Source organism: Lathamus discolor, chromosome 4, assembly GCF_037157495.1.
Source record: "Lathamus discolor isolate bLatDis1 chromosome 4, bLatDis1.hap1, whole genome shotgun sequence".
In the NCBI taxonomy this organism is placed as follows: domain Eukaryota; kingdom Metazoa; phylum Chordata; class Aves; order Psittaciformes; family Psittacidae; genus Lathamus; species Lathamus discolor.
Genome location: NC_088887.1, coordinates 121,601,000 through 121,621,800, shown reverse-complemented (window position 1 = coordinate 121,621,800; position 20,801 = coordinate 121,601,000). Strand labels below are relative to the sequence as shown.

Here is a 20,801-nt window from a genome sequence, read left to right as displayed (position 1 = left end):
AGATCCAAATGAATCTAGGCTTATAAATATGCCAAAGAGTTCTGTCTTCCTCATGGAAGTTAATTGTTTTTTGGTGTTGAGAAATGAAATTTCAACTCAGATACAGTTGTATACAGCTGTTTTCAATGTAGTTACAGAGCGCTGAGGTAGAATGGACAATGCAAAGTCGGTCTCTGTTCTGCTGGTGGTGTTCCTTCTATCCCTGAAAACTGCGTCCTGACCTGCACATGTTGCGCAATCCCTGGAGCTTGTTCTTCAGAAAACTCCTCTGCATTTGATTCCTTTCTGTGCCAGCAGATATCCTTTTGACCAAGAAAGATGTTCTGCCATCCTTAAACTATTAACTCGTGAGATGGAATAGCCAGCACTGTGTGTTTGTGTAAGTCTGCTTCTTTACAGCCAGAGGCTGTTTTCTTCTTCCCGGTCAGGATGACAGCCTCTTATTTGGTCTCTACCCTACTTGTTTTGTTTTATTTGTAGCTATGCTACAAAATCAAATTTCCCTGAGTTTAGCTCTGTATCACTTGAATGCGCAAACCTTTCTGGGTGTAGTTAACAGGGCAGGTCAAACCTATAACTGAAAATAGATGAATTTGGCATAGGTGCCTTTGTCTCTGCATGGGTGCAGGCATCATACTGGTGTGGGTGGCTGACGTGCTGCCTGGGTAGTAGCCAGGGGCAGGTAAGCATGTTCAATTTAATAAGTTGCACTCCATATTGTTAGTGTAACCCTAACTGTGATGCTGATCTTGCCATGCAGGTAGCAAGTGGAAAGTTCTGTATAAGCTTGGTAATATGGACCAGATCTGTACGGCTATGGATGCTTTCTGTTCGTCGTGTTTGATTGCTTTTATTTCTTCAGACTTCTTCCAGTACACATTTACTCACGACATTTTGTTGGTCAATACAGACTTGTGAAGTGAGAGGGGAAAATTTTTTCTATGTGGTTAGCTGGCTCTAACATTCTAACTTGTCATGTGCAGAGGAAATATGTCACTTAAGCATCTCTGGTTTTAGAAGATCTGTCTTTAGCTGAAATACTGGTGATTCTTCATGAAGAGACCCAGAGGATGAACACAAGTAAGCAGAATAGAAAAATCCTGGGAAATAAGAGGCAGTATTGCTTTTTTCATTCCTGTTGTCTGCTTCTGGAAATTGATTAGATTAGGATTTAAGTAAGCCTAAAAGACAGGAAATCCGAAAGAAAATGAAATACATCCAAAATTCACTCTTACATTAATGAAACAATACCGTGAGAGGGAAATCCTGCCAATAGTTACATCTGTGCCTTTTGCAAGATGGTGATAAAAAAGCAAAAGAAATCTCTTCGTTTTCAAGATAGCTTCACAAAGAAAGCAACCAGACATGGAACCATCGCCCACCCAGTGCCGGCGGCTGCTGCGTGTGATGTCCTTGGATGCCCTAAAGATTAGTCAGTCTGATCCGTCTGGCTCATGTAACAGGGATCAAAGGCATTTCTCCGTCTACAAAGTTAAGCTCATGGTAAGTGCGTGCTTTTATTAAGTTGCACAATATTTTCGTAATAAACATATTTTTCTTATGCAATTACACTGAAGCACAAAGTTTGCATCTGCCAGTTTTGATTGAGTTGGTAAACGAAGGACAGTCTATAACACAGTGCAAGAAATACATGTTCATGAAGACAATGTATCATGAAGTGCAAGAGTTGATGTTCCTTTCTTTTCTCTTTCAGCTCTCTGAAAATGAAGAGGAAAAATGGAAAGTAATAGTCTGAGAAAATAAATAGGGACATCTGGCTCTTGAGGGGACAAAATTGTGGACCAGTCCTCTCATGTGGCAATGCATTATGAGCAACAGAAAAGGTATCATTTAAAATTACTTCATGTTCTCAGTGTGAGCAGACAGAACACGTGCCAGTGGGAACTTTATATCCAGTTTTTACTTTCTTAAATTAGAACTCTGTTAAAATAAAACCACCAAAGGCAAAAAAAAAACCAAAAACCCAGATTTAATTTATGACTTCATGTTCTTAATATATTCACCAATCTGGAAGTTTCTCCTGTGGTATTTTTATTAATTTAATCCAATTATTATCTTTGTATGGCAAGCACATTTCCCTTCTCTCTTGAGGTAAAAACATCTCTACTTCCACTTAACTAAATCCCAGTTACAGTTCATTTACAGCAGAAAGTCAGAAATCAGGTGAATTTCAGCATCTCAGTCACCATTCAGTAAGGACCAGACTGGGCAGAGAATAAGGTCACGTTCTGACAGCTGAAAAGGCATCTGATTGTCAGCTGCAACATGTGAAAGATCAGCTCAATGACCTGAAACCAAACAAGTGTTTTTCACTCAATTGCTGTGAAATCTGTATTCATGTTTTGGTCTGGTTCCACAGACATTAAATGAGAGTCTCCATTTGTTGTGGCACTTAGTCAAAATCTCGTTTGGCCAGCTGGGTACCACATGCCTTTCTTGAATTCAGAGAATTACAGAGATCATTAAACTGCTAATTTAATGCTCATTATACCTGAAGAAAGTGTTTTCCTCTTTTGCTGCTATGCCTTTTTCGATTTTTCTTAATGCAAGCTTAATAACCACCAAGCCTTATCTTCCCCTTAAGAAGAAGCAGCTGCTTTTAATCTAATGGAAAACATTCTTGAGAAATCAAAGGTTCTGTCATCCTAAACACATTGTCATCAGCACTGAAGGTTAAGTTTGTTCACATTTGGATTCTGAACTACTGGAGGTAATCAGCACCAAAATGTTTTAGTTTACTCTAGAGACCAAAGGTGGAACAGTCTTCACTGAAGCTTTTCCTGCTGACCTCTCACAAGATGTGGCAAATGCCCCATCCTTGACAGTGTTCAAGGCCAGGCTGGACAGAGCCTTGGGTGACATGGTTTAGTGTGAGGCATCCCTGCCCGTGGCAGGGGGTTGGAACTGGGTGATCTTAAGGTCCTTTCCAACCCAAACCATTCTGTGATTCTGTGTCTATTCTATACGGCCAGTGAATAGTGGTCCATGAGATGTCTGTGTTGACAGCTATCCACAGGTTATTAGCAGGGTACAGCAGCTATTTCTTAAGTTCTTCTCTATCTTTTTATGAAGTGTAAGTCTGGCATTTTCTGAATGTTTCTCTGTGCAGACACATTTATATTTTTGCTAGTTTCCCAGCTGAATTTCTTCTCAAACTGGGTTGATGTAGATGAGCATGAAAGAAGCACACTTCAGAGCGCTCCTATACCCTTATTTACCTCTAGATGTAATAGTGTGTGAAGGACTTCATTACTCTGCAGTGGATTTAGCTTGTGCAACAAAAGGGTCAAATTCTCAGTAATGAAAAAGGTGCACTGTGGGAAGAGTGACATGAAGATTTCATTTGTCGCATGCAGGCATTGTTAGATAGTCATGGGAGCTTAGGAAGAGTCTGAAGATAGGATTGGGATGCATGGAGATGGAGAAGGTTTGTGGTGTAAAGAGACTCTTTACAAGAGTTTAAAAGGACACTTAAAAAGTTTGTATAAGACTTCTGGTTTAGCTGTGCTCTGTATTGTCTTTTTGCATGTCAAGCTTTCCTGCTTAGCATGCCATTTTAAGATACTTCTTTCTTTCTTACAGCGCTTAAAATGTCCCAGTGCCTCAGGTTACATTCCTGGGAGAAGAATGTTCTTGGGTAAAGTGAAAATAAAACTTGTTACTTAAGACTAAATGGACTATATAGAAGTGAATATTTCTACAGAAATAAGTGAAGAGATAAAACCCAGACTTACTCGTCTTACACCCAGATAAAATCAGAAAGGTCTCTGTCTGCTTTATCTTGCAGACTTGCTCTAAATGCTTTCCTAATGCACACCTGAGTAATTCTTTTATCTGTGCATGTCTTACATTTCAGGTTTACATGCATCAAAGGGAACCGATTCCTAGCAGAAAGCATTAGCTTATCAGAACTTATCTTTAGCAACTCCCTGAAAGGATCTGAATGGGTTTAACCTTTACTCTCAACATATGTACTTCCTTTCCCCGCATACTTACTCATAATATTTTCAGTCATTGAGCTAGAATGAGGGGTCTTAATATCATAGACCAAGTACCGTCTTCTGCAATATACTGGCTATTCAGCAGCTTGTTGACTTAATAAAGATCACCTTATCTCTGATTCAGTGTCTCTATCCATGGAAATCTGTATTTTATATTTGATTAATTGAGCAACCTGGTCTAGTGGAAGGTGTCCCTGCCCACAGCAGTGGGATTGTAACTAGATGAGCTTTAAGGTCCTTTCCAACCCAAACCATTCTATGATTCTATATCATATTTTATAGCTGTGCATCATGATATAAAATATGCTTAGTATAAATGTTGAAATGATGCAGAGGTATTCAGGTCACTGAGGCCAGTTAGGATAGTAACCAAATAGTTTAGATAGAGTCACAGATTTGGGGTAACTAAGCCTTACTATCTTTCTTCTATGAAACAGTAACAGGCAGGAATAAGACTGGCAGAAATTCCTGGGGAAATTCTTTCAGAGTCTTGATAAAGGATACCAGGAACTCAGAATAAAAAGGGCAGAGGGAGAACTCAAAGAAGAAGGCAGGGCAAAAAGGTAAAGGAGATGGCCTGAGGAAATTGAATTCAAAGTGAACCCACTGAGGAGGAGAAGAAAACATGGCCAATAAAAGAAAAGGTGAAAAGGGGAAAAGCATAGAAAGTGAAGAGAGAAAAGTCATAAGATTCAAACTTTGAAGAGGAATTTCCAAGAGGAGGAAAGGAAATGTGTGAGTGAAAGAGGGTCATGAGAGTGATCGTACAACGCATCTCAGTTTGGGTGATTTATATTTTTCACGTTCTTCTCATTTTTATCTGAAAGGAAGCGTAACTTTTCAAAGTAAAGATTGAGAGTGAATGGAGCCTCTGTGTATGCATATGTATATGTGCATGTAAATGATTTAATTGCCTTTGGATGGGGTGGAATAATGATGGGTAGTGAAGGAGAAGAGTATCATCCTGACACAATATGAATTTTACTGGTGACTGATGGATTTTGAATTCATGATGTCAGGGTAAACTTCATCATTCCAGGTTTTGGAGGTCTGCGGTGACCTTCTCTGAATTGGGTCCTTGTATTATTGGTGGAGAGAAATAACCTCTTTTAAGGTGTGAATCATGCAATCTCCTCCGTCCTCTCAGGATGAGATGAAACCTGGCACAGAAGAGTCTGTTTCTCTCCACTGGTTAAAAATCTTGTCTAGACCACTAACTCAGATATAGATCGCTACAAAGACTACAAAAGTCTTTCCCTGCAGTGAGCTGAGTCCCATTTGAAAGACACTACTGCAGAATGGGTGGTTGCCTTAGGCCATTTTGCCACAACCATTAATACGTATTCTGTTTTACCAAGTGTACAAGAATATGAGCAACCTTGAGCAACCTGGTCTGATGGAAGGTGTCCCTGCCCATGGCAGGGGGGACTGGGTCTTTAAGGTCCCTTCCAATCCAAACCATTCTGTGATTCAGAGTTTTCATTATAACTGTTCCAAGCTGACTGTATAAAAAGGAAATACTGTTTTCCCCTCCCCTGAGACTCTTCTTGACTTCCCTACTGCCTTTATTCTAGCACAGGAGACACATTAGGAATTCCGTTTCTGCAGCTCAGCTCAACGTAAAGGAGAACTAGGACAGGAGAACTACTGAAGACACTTAGGATAATATTATATGATTCCCTTAGCATTTAATAGCATTCCATGAGATACGAGATTCCATTTGTCTGACTGCAGCTGCTGCCAAAACCAGTGACCCATAAGCTCCTGGGTTCAGGAGAACTGCTTCTTAGTGAAAACACTTATTAAATAATACACAAATAGATGATGGTTAAAGTTATCTTGGGTGTCTCTATAGTGTGGCATGTTTGACTGATAACTTGCTTCAGATACTGCCAGAAACTGGCTGAGCTTCAGAAATGCCAGTTTCCTTCCCCAGAGAGTCTCAATGGGAACACCATCTGGTTTTCTGAGGAGGTCTTTGTGGCCTCCATTGGAGCTCCTGCTTGATTAGGCTGCTGGATGTCTGCGTAATGAAGGCCAATGACAAAATAAATAGGAGTAGGGGTATAGGTTGCCCCTTACACACAGTAGGATAGACAAGGATGTGAACCAGACTGTATTTTATACCTTATTATATCTGCTACAAATTGTAACATCCAGCCCTTCAGAGAAAAATGCGTCTTAGTTAGGCACAAATAAGTGAAAGACGAGGCTCTGCATTTGCTGGTGACGGGGTTCTGTGTGTAAATTATTCTGGCTTACACTTTTGCGTGCCTTTAATGCTTCAGAGTTGTTGCTTTTTGTGGTGGGTAAAATGCATTTAGATCTTCCCCAGCAGAACATAGGTTATTTGCAACTGCAGAAAGAAATTGGACGTTGCTCCCTCACAAGGCTCCTTGAAGTCAGTGATATCATTTATCATAGTCACAACTGAGTAGCTGGAACATTCAGTCAGGAGAAGGAACCAGGCTGTTCCCCTCCCCTCCATTAATATTAATTCATATCCTAGAGAATTGGCTGCAGTAAATCAGTGGATTCTTGCTTATCCCTCTCCCCACGGGTCAAATTGAACTCTGTCATGCACCTTCAGACTGACAGATCATTTAAATGCATGCCTCGGTTTCCCTATCTGCAAAATAGAAGCCACTCTGCGTACCACAGGTATGGTGGTTATCTCTAAGGAAGGAACTTTCTATCCCGAGAGATGCTTTTGGAGGTATTTTTGCAGCTGTGGGAAGGTTGTTTTTTGGAGAAACCCCTGTCTGAGGAGTCAGTGACTGCAGGAACCCTGAGGAGGTGGTATGGGAAAAGGTATTGTAATAGTGGGGCTCTGAAATGGGAATTCAGAGTTGTATCTCAGCCTGAGGTGATATAAAAACCCATGAGCAATCAAAACCATCTGATTTCAAAGTGCTAACATGGCTATTTCTTCCATATTCGTAAGGTCAAAATGAAATGCTTTGAGTGAAAATGGTGAAATCATTCTATTCTATTTGAGATGTAAAAACATGGAAAAGATCAAACTGTTTTATTTGTTGCATTCAGGACATCATTCAGCACAGGCAAGGGAAGAGAAAGCAGTCAGGAGTCTTGACAAATTTGTGTGGTTTAATATAACTGGAAATGAAACAGCAAATGGAACAGTTTGAAAAATCAGAGAACAAAATCTAAACCCCATCCAGTTCTGGCTTCAGTCATACGGCAAAATGTCAATGAATTTTTAAGTAAAAGAGACACATTTTCACAACCGCTTTATTTCTTGTTTGAATTTTGCCTTTTTGGTTGAGCCTAGTAAAAATTGCTCTTCCTCACAATTTTCCAACTAGCTGTTAGCGTTGGTAGCCAAGTTTGGGGGTTTTGGTTTCACTGCTTTTTCTCTGAGATAGGTCACAGTTAAATGCGATGTTTGGGCTTATGGGGAGTGTTCCATGTATGGAAGGAGAATTGCAGAGGAATTCCTCGGTATTGCTAGTGAACCAAGCAGTACTTCGTGAGGTGACTGCTCCCATCCCAGATCCTTCCTTTATCCCACACTTTTGTGACTATGCCAATAGCTCAGTTTGGCCATGAGCTCCCACTAACCTTACAGCTTGGATCTCTGCTGCCTTTCTATGGACAAGACAATGTTTGACCATACTGACCTCTTTTGCCCTTCAATCCCTGGGATATGTGACCTGTTTACGATCAGGAATAATCAGCCAGCTACAGTTCCCCAGCTACCTGCCCCTGCTTTATGTAAGAGGCCACACTGAACTTGGGTTACGTGTAACCTCAATGATTTTTAAGTCACTACTTGGTATGGGTGGGATGCTTCATCTGTTTTGGGACTGGTGAGAGTAATCTCAATGTCAGCCCTTCGTGTCGATATAAATATAGTGAGTCAGTTTTTCCCTCTGTGGATATGCTTTTCTGTGCATTTTTAGGCTATACATTTTTTTTCTCAGTGCAAGTGTCTTCGAGCTGCTATTTTCACTCCCTGGTTGGAGCTGGAAATAGTGGAACAAATTCTTTTCACCTCTTCTGGTGATATAAATGCGGAGCAAGTTCCCTAACTGTGGAATTACTTGTCATAGGTAACACTGCAGCCAGCACTTGTATCAGTTTGTACCGATGTGACCTGCCCCTGTGCTATGCGCTGCGCTCTCCTCATCAAATATTTAACATCTCAGCATCAGGTTTTGCTAAATTCTTTTTATTCTGCTTATGTGTGTGTGTGTTAATGAATGCTCCACATGTGTGACCTTGACATTTTCAGTCGTATAGAGGACGCTGAAAATCTGCTTTCATTATCTTAAGACACTCTGTGATTTGAGGCATTCCACTCATATGCATGCCCCACAGAGATGCAAAGCTCTTTTCAAACCAGTTACTATACCTTTGCCCTGCTATTGAATTTTGCTTTCTGTGATTGCTTTTTCTTCCCTTCAGCCATTCTCTATCTTCAGTGAGCCTATTAGCCTTATCCTTACAATTCCGACTGTATCCTCTGTACATTGTAAGTCAAAGCTGTACATGTAGCAAAGTGGCCATGCTCTCACTCTTTAGATGTCCTTCAGTAATACTTTGTGCTTGCGTTCCCTCTGTGGTAGTCAATGCACTCACAACAGACTGAAACAAAATACAATGAAGCCTGTGCCAGCATCTTCATTGAGAGATCTTGAAACTTAGACACTGTTGTGGCTTAACCCCAGCCAGCAACTAAGTACCATGCAGGAGGTGGTGGTACCAACTAAGTACCATGCAGGAGGTGGTGGCACCAACTAAGTACCATGTAGGAGGTGGTGGTACCAACTAAGTACCATGCAGGAGGTGGGGGTACCAACTAAGTACAATGCAGGAGGTGGGGGTACCAAATGAGTACCATGCAGAAAGTGGTGGTACCAACTAAGTACCATGCAGGAGGTGGTGGTACCAATTAAGTACCATGCAGTGACTCCCTCGCTCCTCCCCACTCCCCAGTGTGATGAGGAGAATTGGAAGAAGGTAAAATCTGTGGGTTAAGAACAGTTGAATAAGTAAAGCAAAAGCTACACACACAAGCAGAGCAAAACAAGGAATTCTTTCACTGCTTCCCATTGTCAGGCAGGTGTTGAGCCATCTCCAGGACAGCAGCATGCCATCACACAGAAGGGTGACCTTGAAAGACAAATGCCATAACTCTCAACATCCTCCCTTTCCTTCTTCCCCCAGTTCTGTATACTGAGCATGACGTCCTATGGTCTGAGATACCCCTTGGGTCAGTTGTGGTCAGCTGTCCTGGCTGTGTTCTCTCCCAGCTCCTTGTGCACCCCCAGCCCACTCGCTGGTGGGGTGGTCTGAGGAGCAGAAAAGGCCTTGACGCTGTGTAAGAGCTGCTCAGCAATAGCAAAAACATCCCTGTGTGATTAACACCGTTTTCAGCACAAATCCAAAACACAGCCGCATACCAGCTACTATGAAGAAAATTAACTCTATCCCACCAGCCAAAAGCAGCACAGTGGTAAAATTCATATGTGGGAAGTTTTAATTTATCTGTTTACTTTTGCATAAAAGCAGCTGAGAACACTATTAGCCACTATTTAACATGTCAGCATTTCCCGTAACTACCACGCAGTAGTGCCTTGCATTGCCACAGTTTTCCTTTGTATTCGATAATTAGAGCATGCCAGCTGAGGAACGATGGTATCATTTGGCATATGTTGACTTTTGGACACTTCTTACCTTATCTGTCCTGACATGTAGGTGTTTGCCAGCTGATCAGCACTGCCTGCCAGCACCTGTCTTCAGATTGCACTGGACAGATTTGTGCTTCTGTACCATGTCACAGGGAGTGTTTTTCATGTCACCCCCTTGTCAGAGCATATGTCTTTTATCTTGACCTTGTTAACTGGAGATGCTGTGTTGAGTCAACAGTTTTCAAAGTTGGAATCAGGTTAACAAAGACTTCTAGCAGTGTCATTTACATCTGGGATGGTATTTTATTCTGTCTGAATCGGTCTTTCATGAATGCTGATGGTTCTCTGGCTAGTAGTAGGCACATCCTAGTAGTAGGCATCTACTAGTAGACACACTGCTAGTAGCAGGCACATCCTAGTAGTAGGCATCTACTAGTAGACACACTGCTAGTAGCAGGCACATCCCATTGCTTTTTGAAGCTTTCTGTAATCATAGGTTTATTTCTATGACCACTGAAAAGTCCTGCTTTTACATCATACGTAGAAGTAACCTGGCCTTTTATAGCCCCAGAATGTTGAGTTAATGAAAAGTTCAGCAAATATGGTTGTGCTATAGGGAAAACTGCTTATGAAGCTCCACTTTGAAATGAGGTAACACCGATGATGAGGCTTGATCGGGTTCCGAAACTGGCATTAGACCACTAATATGCCCTTCTGGAAGACCTTAAAAAGCAGAGGATAAAAATCTGAGGTTAAAATATGCTGGAAGAGCTTTAGTTATTGGGTGAGGTACAGAGCTGAATCCTTTATGAAGTTTACTCTGGGACAAAACAATGGATCAGCTTTTCCATTCTCCACCTCATCTGAAAAGTGTCATCTCTGATTGCAATGTGCTTCCTTAGGCAGCTGTGTGCTACTTAATCATATAGAAACCATCTCACCACTCCAAGAGCATCTGGAAGCAGTGACAAGGGATAATGGCTTCAAACTTAAACAGGGGATGTTTAGGTTAGATATAAAGAAGAAATTCTTTAGTGTGAGGGTGCTGAGGTGCTGGCACAGGGTGCCCAGAGAAGCTGTGGCTGCTCCATCCCTCACAGTGCTCAAAGAGGGGTTGGACACAGGGGCTTGGAGCAACCTGCCCTAGTGGAAGGTGTCCCTGCCCATGGCTGGGGGCTGGAAGTGGGTGATCTTAAGGTCCTTTCCTACTGTAACCATTCTATGATTCTATGATTCTGTGGTGTGACTCTGCTAGACCTAGTTCAAATGGGATTCCAGAAAGGATCCACAAACAAGACAGAGCATCTACTGACTTGGCCAGTTAATAATGAACCTACCCAATAATTCACAAACATCTGAGAAACAACCTAGGGACAGTCCTGTGCATTTGCTGGTACTTTGTTCTTCCATTTTTGGTCATGATAAAGAACTTCAGCATGAAATAGGAGCTTTAGGCCAGATGCACAGAAATACATAGGCCCCTAGGTGCCACTAATTTCAGCTTAACTCAAGTGGATTTGTGGGCCAAAGACTTGACATCTTACATATTTACAGCTTCCAGATGTTTTTGCCCTGTAAGAAATCATGGTGTGGTATATATTGTCTCATTGCAACCTCATGGGGCCTCAGTGCAGAATGACAAAGATGTTTAGGTACTTGTATGTGCAGGAGGGCAGCTAGTAGGATCTATAAAATATCTCTGCATACACTGACTTCTGGTGGAATTTGGATTCTGAAGTTTTATATATGCTTCGGTAAATCCCAGTGGCCATATTGATGGCTTATTTATGTGCCTTCAAAAAATCTGGCCCAAGGATATCTGGTGTATCAAGAGTCGTAAATCTCTTCGTGCAGATATTTCCACATATGTATATGTAATAGTAAATACCATTGAGTCCTCCGCTTTGTTCCAAGTAGATATCAGATCCCATTTAGCCTCTTAACTCGGGTCATGTACAAAGCAGACCAGCTTTTATTCATTCATAGCTATGATTTGGCTACTTAAAGATGCTAACAAAGAAAATCAGTTCTAAGTTCAATTTAATCAGCCCATGGAGATGTTTTTGTTGCTGGTTTTGGAAGTGCAAAAGAGCTGGAGTGTTATCTGCTCTAATCATGTGAGTGCAGAGTAGGAGAAAAAAGCTACTTCTGGGATAAGTAGCTGAGGATTTTGATTTAATAGTGTCTGTTATTCACTGCACAGGTACCTTAGCGCTGGACAACCAGTCAGCAGTCCAGGTAGGGAGCAGCTAGTGAGGGCATAATCATACTCTTTGGCTAGAAGTGATGCCACCGATCAGAAGAGTTTCCTAACCAAAGCGACCACTCCTTTAAAGCCTTCTAGTGAAGATGTTGAAACAATGGTCTTGAGCAAACATATCCTGGGGTTTCATCCACTGTACCCTTTTCCTACATTTCCTGGCTTTGAAGGATCCATTTTGTGAGGGAAACATCCATCCAGGCTCTGTTTAATCTTTTGCTTTGCAATGCTATTACCAACTATGGCCAACATTTCCTCTCCTGGATTTTCATTGGTGTCAAGTGCTTCCAGAATTAGAATTTTGTATGTACTAAATTACTTTCACGAGTGTTTATGCAGCATTGTAATAGTAAATACCATTTACTAATGTTATGCAACATTGCTGCATAAACATCTGTAAAGTCATATTTTAAGCCTATCATTCTGTAAAGTCTCATTCTCATAATCGCTTTATTCTCTGAGTGTTATTATTACATGATTATTATTGCCTGTTTTTTCCCTTTTTCTGGTCAACTAAGTTTTATACTAAGTTTCCAAGTCACGCTGAGCCTGCCCTGTCCACAACTCAGTAAACCAATATAACTGGACAGAGCTTTGGGTGGCATGGTGTAGTGTGAGGCATCCCTGCCCATGGCAGAGGGGTTGGAACTTAGGTGATCTTAAGGTCCTTTCCTGCCCTAACTATTCTATGATCTCTCAACATAAAAAGGACATGGAACTGCTGGAACAAGTCCAGAGGAGGCCACGAGGATGATCAGGGGACTGGAGCACCTCCCGTATGAAGACAGGCTGAGGAAGTTGGGGCTGTTCAGCCTGGAGAAGAGAAGGCTGCGTGGGGACCTAATAGCAGCCTTCCAGTATCTGAAGGGGGCCTATAGGGATGCTGGGGAGGGACTCTTCATCAGGGACTGTAGTGACAGGACAAGGGGTAATGGGTTAAAACTTAAACAGGGGAGGTTTAGATTGGATCTAAGGAGGAAATTCTTTCCTGTTAGGGTGGTGAGGCACTGGAATGGGTTGCCCAGGGAGGTTGTGAGTGCTTCATCCCTGGCAGTGTTCAAGGCCAGGTTGGATGAAGCCTTGTGTGGGATGGTTTAGTGTGAGGTGTCCCTGCCCATGGCAGGGGGGTTGGAACTGGATGATCTTGAGGTCCTTTCCAACCCTAACTATTCTATGATTCTATGATTCTAAGTGTTCCCATTGCCGTGATGCCTGCAGCACACTGCACTTATTGTTAAGTTATGGTTTCAGCAGTATGGAGAACTCTTGTGCATTCGTATGTGTGTGTTTGTGCTCTTTCTATATTACCTAATAGTCCCAATAGGTAGAGTCAGGCTTAAAATAAAACAAATATTAGGCTTTATTTTTCTGCCTAAAAAATGAAAATAAACTTGATTAAAAGTTATCTCATGTAAGATAGAGCTTCTGCCACCAAATGCTCAAGCAGAATACCCAGTAAGACCAAGCAAAGTTCTGTGCATGTGCTTTAGAAGCAAAAGCTCCATTTTCTCCTTTTGTTCAATCTCGCTGTCTGGCAGCCACTCTTTATTTGGTAACTTCTAAAAGTTTAATTAAGGCACAGGTGACTTATCTTTTAGATCATCTATGAAAAAATAGTATGTCCTAAGAACATCCACGTTCATTTGTCTGGCTACACTATTTTTACATTCTTTTGTACAGAGCTTCTCAACCTAGTGTTCGGTCAAACAGTAATTCTTTGGTCAAAATCTATGGGTAAATTTCCTGTGCTTGTTGCAAGTCTTTGCAATTGTTCTGTACAATTTCTTTGCTGAAACGTCAAGTTTAAAATAAGCCCATTGCCTGCCTTTCCTTCCCTCTGCCTTAGAAATCTGGCTCTGAAAAGCAGCACCCGTCAATAGATTGAGCTAGAGGTGAATTGGCAAGAGCTTGCAAAGTCTGCTCTTGGCACAGCCAGGTCCTCCTGTGTGCAGATACGAGCAAGGCCCTTCTTCACACTGAGCTTTGAAGGAGCCTCAGGCCAGGCTGGAAATTTGCAGGTATGGTTTTGTCCTTTTACTTAATTGCATCCACGTTTTGAAGCCCGTAGTGAATATTGGCTTGACTGGCAGCGATAATGAAAGAGCTGAAAACCTCTCATTTGTGTCTGCATCTACAAAGCTGCACCTGCAAAGGCATCCATACGGAGGCTTTTGCAGTTCCCAGCGCCACATGAAAGAAACAAAACCACTTTTAAGAATAAGCTTTACAAGATGTTTCTCTGATGTAAATTGGGGGTACAAAGCAACACCAATTGAGCAGAGTTATTGTGAAGATTGCACAGTTAAATATTTAAAGATCTTTGAAAGCATCTGTAATTATGTTCAGTGAGTGCAGCCTAAATGTTTTTCTTAATACAAACAGGAAGCAGAAACTCAAAGTAGTTGTGTGTCACCTTCTTACAAAGCCACTTTCGTTGCTCCTACTGTATTTTAGAGATACTGCATGTCTAGTTTTTCCCAGGAAAGATCCCTGTTTTCCTTCTATTATTTATGACCTTTGAAGAATAATTGATGATAAATGTCTCTGTTAGCTCCTGTTTATTACAGTTACCAATTTGGAAGTGATTAATAAAAGATATTCTACTTTAGTGAATAATATATTGCTATAAATTCATTTTCTCACTCCCTTGAGCTCTGCATTATTCTTTGCCCTTGTTTCTTAGTTAAGCTAAATTGTTTACCTGGACTTTCTAGAGCAACGGTTATCGATACATGGGTCAGAGGGGGTTGGCATGGTACCCAAAGCAGTTTGCAATGGCAGTCTCCTCACAAGCCATAAATTTCAAGCCTTGTATTTTATGTCTCACTCTTGAAACTTTTCATCTTTTCTTTCTTCGTGTCTCAAAGCAGACTGGAAACCAGCGTTTTTTGTCTTGGTCCATCAGACAAACTTATTGATGTGTGCCCTGCAGTGTCCTTTTCTCTCGTCCCTTCTAAACAAGTTGCATTAGCAGTTCAATACAAACAGTTCAGCTGTGAGATTATCTTGTGATTGTTTGTACCATGTATCTAAGCATAACTCTTTCAATGTTCCTCATCATCCAGGCAATGCACACATAAAGCCTTGTGGTTATTTCCTTTCTATAGTTTCATTTGCTTTTTCTTCCTTTTTATGTTTTCTGATAGAAATTGCACACTGTATTCTTCCCTTTGTATTAAAGTCCACTTCCTAGAAGTTTGTCTTCTACATTCATTTAATAAGAGCTGGGTCTTTTACTCCCCTCCCTCTATACAAAATTGGAACAATATGGTTTTCAGGAGTTCAAATGCAACTCTTATCACAGGCAATGATACATCCCACTTAGATGAAAACCTGTTCACTTCTTAGGAAAGACTACATGGGAAGTTTTAATCTTTGTAAAATTGGAAGAAGCTGTTCCAGGAAACATCGTTTTTTTTCATTTTGTCACTTATTATTTGCTTACTGGATTGACATCTTGCTACAGCTCTTGAAGACTTATTGGAACTGTAATAGGGTTTACAAGGCTACCGAATTTAAGTCTTCCTGTTGCACTGATGAGAAAAGAAAAGGTGAGATATGCTCCTTCAGGGATGTCCAGCAAATCTTTCATAGGTACCTTTAAAAAGGCGTGATCTCATGATCGATAACCAGAGTGAATTCCAGTGGTTTGTAATTTTTAATGGTTCAGCTCTGGGGCCCCCGACAGAACAAGAAGATTATCAGTGGGCTGGTGCACCTCTGCTGTGAAGACCAGCTGAGAGGGCTGGGCTGGTTCAGCCTGGAGAAGGCTCCTTAAGAGGAGACCTTAGAGCAACTAAGGTGTCTAAAGGGGCTAAAAGAAACCTGGAGAAGGGCTTTGGACAAGGTCCTGTAGGGACAGGACAAGGGGGAATGGCTTTAACCTGCCAGAGGGGAGATCGAGGTGAGCTCTTAGGCAGAAGCTCTTCCCTGTGAGGGTGCTGAGGCGCTGGCACAGGGTGCCCAGAGAAGCTGTGGCTGCCCCATCCCTGGCAGTGCTCAAGGCCAGGCTGGACACAGGGGCTTGGAGCAAGCTGCTCCAGTGGAAGGTGTCCCTGCCTGTGGCACAGGGTTGGAACAGGAGGAGCTTTAAGGTCCCTTCCAACCCAAGCCATTCTGTGATTTATTCTATGTTGTCCACACCACTGAATCAAAACTGGCAATAATCCAGCAAGTGCTGGCAGAGAAGCTAAAGATGAAATTGTCTTATAAAGTGGTCTACTGTTCTAAATCTTTGTCTCTTAATCAATGCTAACAGACATTGCTAAGGCAGGGTATGGAAAGTTAATCCACTTACTGTCTGATATATTCTGTGGATAAACAAGATTAATAGTACAATTTGTCCTGGATTCTCAGAGTACAGAGAAAGTACATTTGTATCGCGGGATGAGAACAGCAGAGTTATGAGCAGCACAGAGATCGCAGCGACATGCAGTATCCTCCTACTGTGGGAAACAGCAGCAGAAAAGGATTCTTGAAGAAAACCCCCACCCTTCTGTTACTTGGCAGTGCTTGATTTTAGGTGGAGCTGTTGCTCAGGGAAAGCTTCTTATTCAGTATAGTCTGGATAGGAAAATATCTTGCTTTGTCTCACTGGTTTGATTAGCTTTTAAACCTTGAAGTTCTTATCATTCTTTGCAGAATGATGAACTCTTAGGGGAAAAAGCTTCCTTTTAACACTCAGTCTTATAATAGTTAAACTTTCCTCTATAATGCAGTGTGGCATTAATTTGGCACTTTAGACGTTTAACTCGTGATGCTAACTTAGTTTATTTAGCTGGAGTATGTCAATATTGTATCTGAGCATGCTCAATGCTAATGATTTTGTCAATAACAGACTGTTAATGATGTTATTGTAAAACTCCTTTTGATGTTAATTTGGCCAAGGTTTCTTCACAAATCCCATAGGAACAAAGAGGCTTCTGGCTGTTCTTATGGTATTGCGGGAAGCTCTGCTCAGAAGGGTTGTTCTGGAGGAAGATGGCTTTGTGTGTTGTGTGTGTGACTGTAGTCCTAGAAAGAAGGTGTTACCAGGCAGGTTGGTTTGACAGTTTTTCCAACAGGCAGCTGTGCTGGTGTCACCCAGTCTTCTCCCTCCTAAGATTTATCAGGTTCTTAAAGTGAGTGTTGAGTTTGCAAGATGGGGTGGCTACAGTGATGTGAAACAGCATTGCACAGCAGCTTTTGTTCATCTTGGGTCAAATACAGTTGCTTTCAGAGCGGGCTGATTAAACTCTTACAGGCACAGAGAGACAGAAAATGTTCCCTCCTCCATCAACGGACTTGCCTTTCTTAGAGAAGAAGCACCCCTTTTCCATGGCGTGCTTGAATGCCATGGAGATACCTCTACCCTGTGACTTTCTTCCAGGCAGAGAAAAGATGAGGTTGTAATCTATCTCCACAATGAAAGCAGGTTCAGGTAGAATGGGAAAAGAGCAATGGCTGCAGTCCTTTTCTCTCACAGCCTTGCAGGAGCTTCGCAGCACTCAGCCCCATTCGCAAGCTTGTATGCCTGCTATATGATGTGGTGCTTTAGAATGGCAATGGGCTTAGCAGTTACTGTCTGAACTTGGCTCTTTACTTGAGGATGAGAAATGAATAATGTAAATGGGAAGAACTTTCACTGGCTACAACAAAAATTAAGGGTGCTGTCTTTGTTCTGCTGGTGCCATTGATTTCCAGGTCTATTGGCTAGAGGAGAGCGTGCAAAAAATGTATGTTGCTTTCCAAATGATTGCTGAAAGTCTAAGAAGGAGGGAGAAGAACCTGCTTTTCCTTAGAGCTGTTTTAAAATGCAAAACTCTTCCTTTACTAACTTATGAGCTTTAACAATTTATGTAAATATGATTTCTTTTTCCCCTCAATCACATTTCCTATTTTAATTGAGTAGTTTTGGACGTAGTCAGTTTGGAGGGATGGACAACTGGTTTGATAGTCTATAAAGTTATCTTTGACGCAAACTCAGACTTTTATCCAGTCAGTTTTCAGGACGAATTAATATGTACCAAAGTTTAATGAGGAAGCAAGCATTCTTCAGCTGCGTAAGTCAAGGCAATCTTAAGATCTTAAGGTCCTTTCCAACCCTAACTGTTCTATGATTCTATGATTCTATAATAGCAGTGGGCAAGATGTTCTCAGTACCTTGTGAGATTTAGTTACTGTTAGTAAGTACAGTGTGCGTGGGTTTGACAAGTTCTCCTATTTAGTATTTTTCAAATATTGAATAACTAATGAATGGCTTTTATGTATATAAAAGAATAAAATATTGTGCTTAATTTTCAATGTACTTATCATATTCATTCTTTGACAGGTTCTTCTACTCTGCTATTTTTCACAGTTCAGCTTCAGTCATCAGCCTGCACTGCAGGACCATTACTGGCCACTCCAGTTTGCTGCATCACTTGTACCGTGGCACTTTTCAACATCCAGGAGAGCTCAATACTTCTGCTATAAAGAATGGGGACATAAAGACCAGCCTGCATATTTGTGTCCTTCAAGTTTTTCCTTGAGGAAAAAGCTGTATGCTATTGGATAAGGTCCTGAAACACAATTTAAAGGCATCAGCAGCAGAAAAAAGAATCCTGAAGTGAGAAAAAGACATGCTTCTTGAACATGATTCATTTTAATCATGGAGCTGTATAGAAGCAGACATTGACATGATGAAGTTGACGTGTGACAGAATACCATATGGACTTTCTTCAATAAGTCAGCTCCATCGTCCCTCAGTCATCACTATTGTCGTAGTAAGCCATAATTTTTAGGGAATTGCTCAGCATGTGTATGAGCTTTCCCAGTCCTAAATTCTTTTTAGCTGCGTATTTCTTCTGGAATGAAAATTGGAGACAGTGTAGCCCATAAGTTGCTGTGAAGGCATCGAAGCAGCATCCCTCACTTTTAGGGGACTGGTGTGGTGGTATGCAGGAATCTAATGTTCTATGCAATTTTTGGTTTTCCTCTTTATTGAGGAAATAATTCTGTTTGTTTGCAGGTTTATGAACTTGCAGACTTGAATGAACAGTACTGAAAGCCACAAATCACTTTACATCGGCTGTTCCGTCTTAAATGAAGAAATGTTATATATTGTTAACACTCTGATCTCCAAGAGTTTGTGAAAAAGGAATGATTTTTGAGATCAAATGTCATTTTAAGATGTTGAATATTTATCATTAAAATTTATTTCTTTAAAAAAGGTAAAGTATCAGTTTTGTGAATTACTTCTTTTCTGACAGACACCAGAGACACTGCTGTGGTGTGTCTGTTGGAAGAGGAATACCTTGATCACAAGCATAAGGATGTGACTTGCTCTGTAATTAGATGGATGCTTCAAGCTTGTTTGTACATATCTAACTTCTTCCAAGTGAAAAGTCTTGTCTGAAAGGTACGGTATTCTGTATATAACTATTGCACACATGCCTATGTGCTTACACCAGCGGGAACTGGCCTGCTGTTATCTCTGTGTCCACAGGATAACTGAAACTTTCATCCTTCATTGCTCCTGGTGGTGCAGTGGCTGGAGCAGCAGCCTATAAGCCCCTGGTTCAGTTCTTAGAGACTCTGGTGATGTATTTTGAGACCTCAGCAGGGCATGTAACGACTGTGTGCTGTTTTCCAGCCTGCCATAAGAGGTGAATAGCATCTATCTTACTAGCACACTGTGGGATTTCATCCAGCCATGTTGTGTAGTGCGCTGAGATTTTTCATCTGAAGGTGGTAGCACTATTTCTTCCAATTTCCAATTCACCTGTGCTGCAAAGTAAGTAGGAGCTTCTTGAGATCACAGTTAATTCCCTAAAATAGCTATTTTTCTCTTGACTGAGATTTAGTGATTCATTTACTGATAGCCGGAGGGGTTTGTGAGCTGGTTGTCTTAATAGTGTACAGACCTAGAAGAATTGTTTTTGCATCTGTGCCAGCCAGCAGTAGACTAGATGTATTCCATGTCTTTTTATTCATGTTTCCATAGCAGAATTTAAAGCTAAAAATTGAAACTTGCTTTATTTTAACTCAAATCTGAGAGAAAGACCTGTCACAAGCTGCTACACTTGGTGAGGTAGGCGGCTTTTTCCCCAGAGAAGGGGAGCTGTTTGGTGTCACTTTGTGCTATAGCAACAGTTTTCTTTATCACAATGAAGGAGGGACAGAATTTAGCAACTACCCAATGTAAAAGCCTTTGGTAAAATAGGAGAACCTTTATTTCTGTCCATTTTGACAACAGGAGGGTCAGCGCTGTAACATCTGTATAAGAGCTAGGCTTTGAGGCTGGTTTATTAGAGGAGGAAGAGTCTACTTTACTAAGATGTATGTTTTTAACCTTCCTCTCTGCCCCTGCAGATGAAGCTATAGATACTGACAGTTTAAAATAGCTAATTATCTATCTTTTAAATTATATAATAACTTTCATATAGACCCTAAAATGGGCTATTCTGAATGTGCACTGAGGCAATTAGTTGAAGACCATCAATATCCTTAACCATAAAGATGGTTTCTGGTTTTATTAGTTTCTTGCCCCATGATGAATATATTGAAATCCTAATAGCTTTAGAGACAATAAAGTAATGCTTTTCCCTGTAGATGGGGTCCTTGGAGCTGATGAGCAGTTTTGAATCCTTGTGGAGGCTTGTAAAACCAGCAAGTATCAGAGATGGAAACATGAGATAATAAGTTGCTTTGCTTCTTACAGGGAATTTCCATTAGTTCTTCCTGGTCAAGATGCTGTGTGTGAAGGGACCTTGCCTCTTAAGTACAAGATCCCCAAGATGATAAATCATGATCTGTAGGCAAAAGCAGTTTGTTACTGAGTGTTAATGTTGCAATAATTAATGTGACTAATCTAGCCAGTCTTAAATCTGCTCCTTAGAACAGCAG

At 41.1% G+C, this 20,801-nt stretch overlaps 1 protein-coding gene and 1 long non-coding RNA gene across 2 annotated transcripts in view; both read left to right on the top strand.

Moving 5' to 3' along the window:
- DLG2 (discs large MAGUK scaffold protein 2) overlaps nucleotides 1–20,801 on the top strand; it is a 1,029,196-nt gene that overhangs the window by 43,426 nt on the left and 964,969 nt on the right. The window lies entirely within an intron of this gene.
- LOC136014075 (uncharacterized) lies at nucleotides 1,072–19,048 on the top strand. Its single transcript, XR_010612503.1, has 3 exons — nucleotides 1,072–1,503; nucleotides 1,715–1,844; nucleotides 18,247–19,048. It is a non-coding gene; the product is annotated as an uncharacterized LOC136014075 (long non-coding RNA).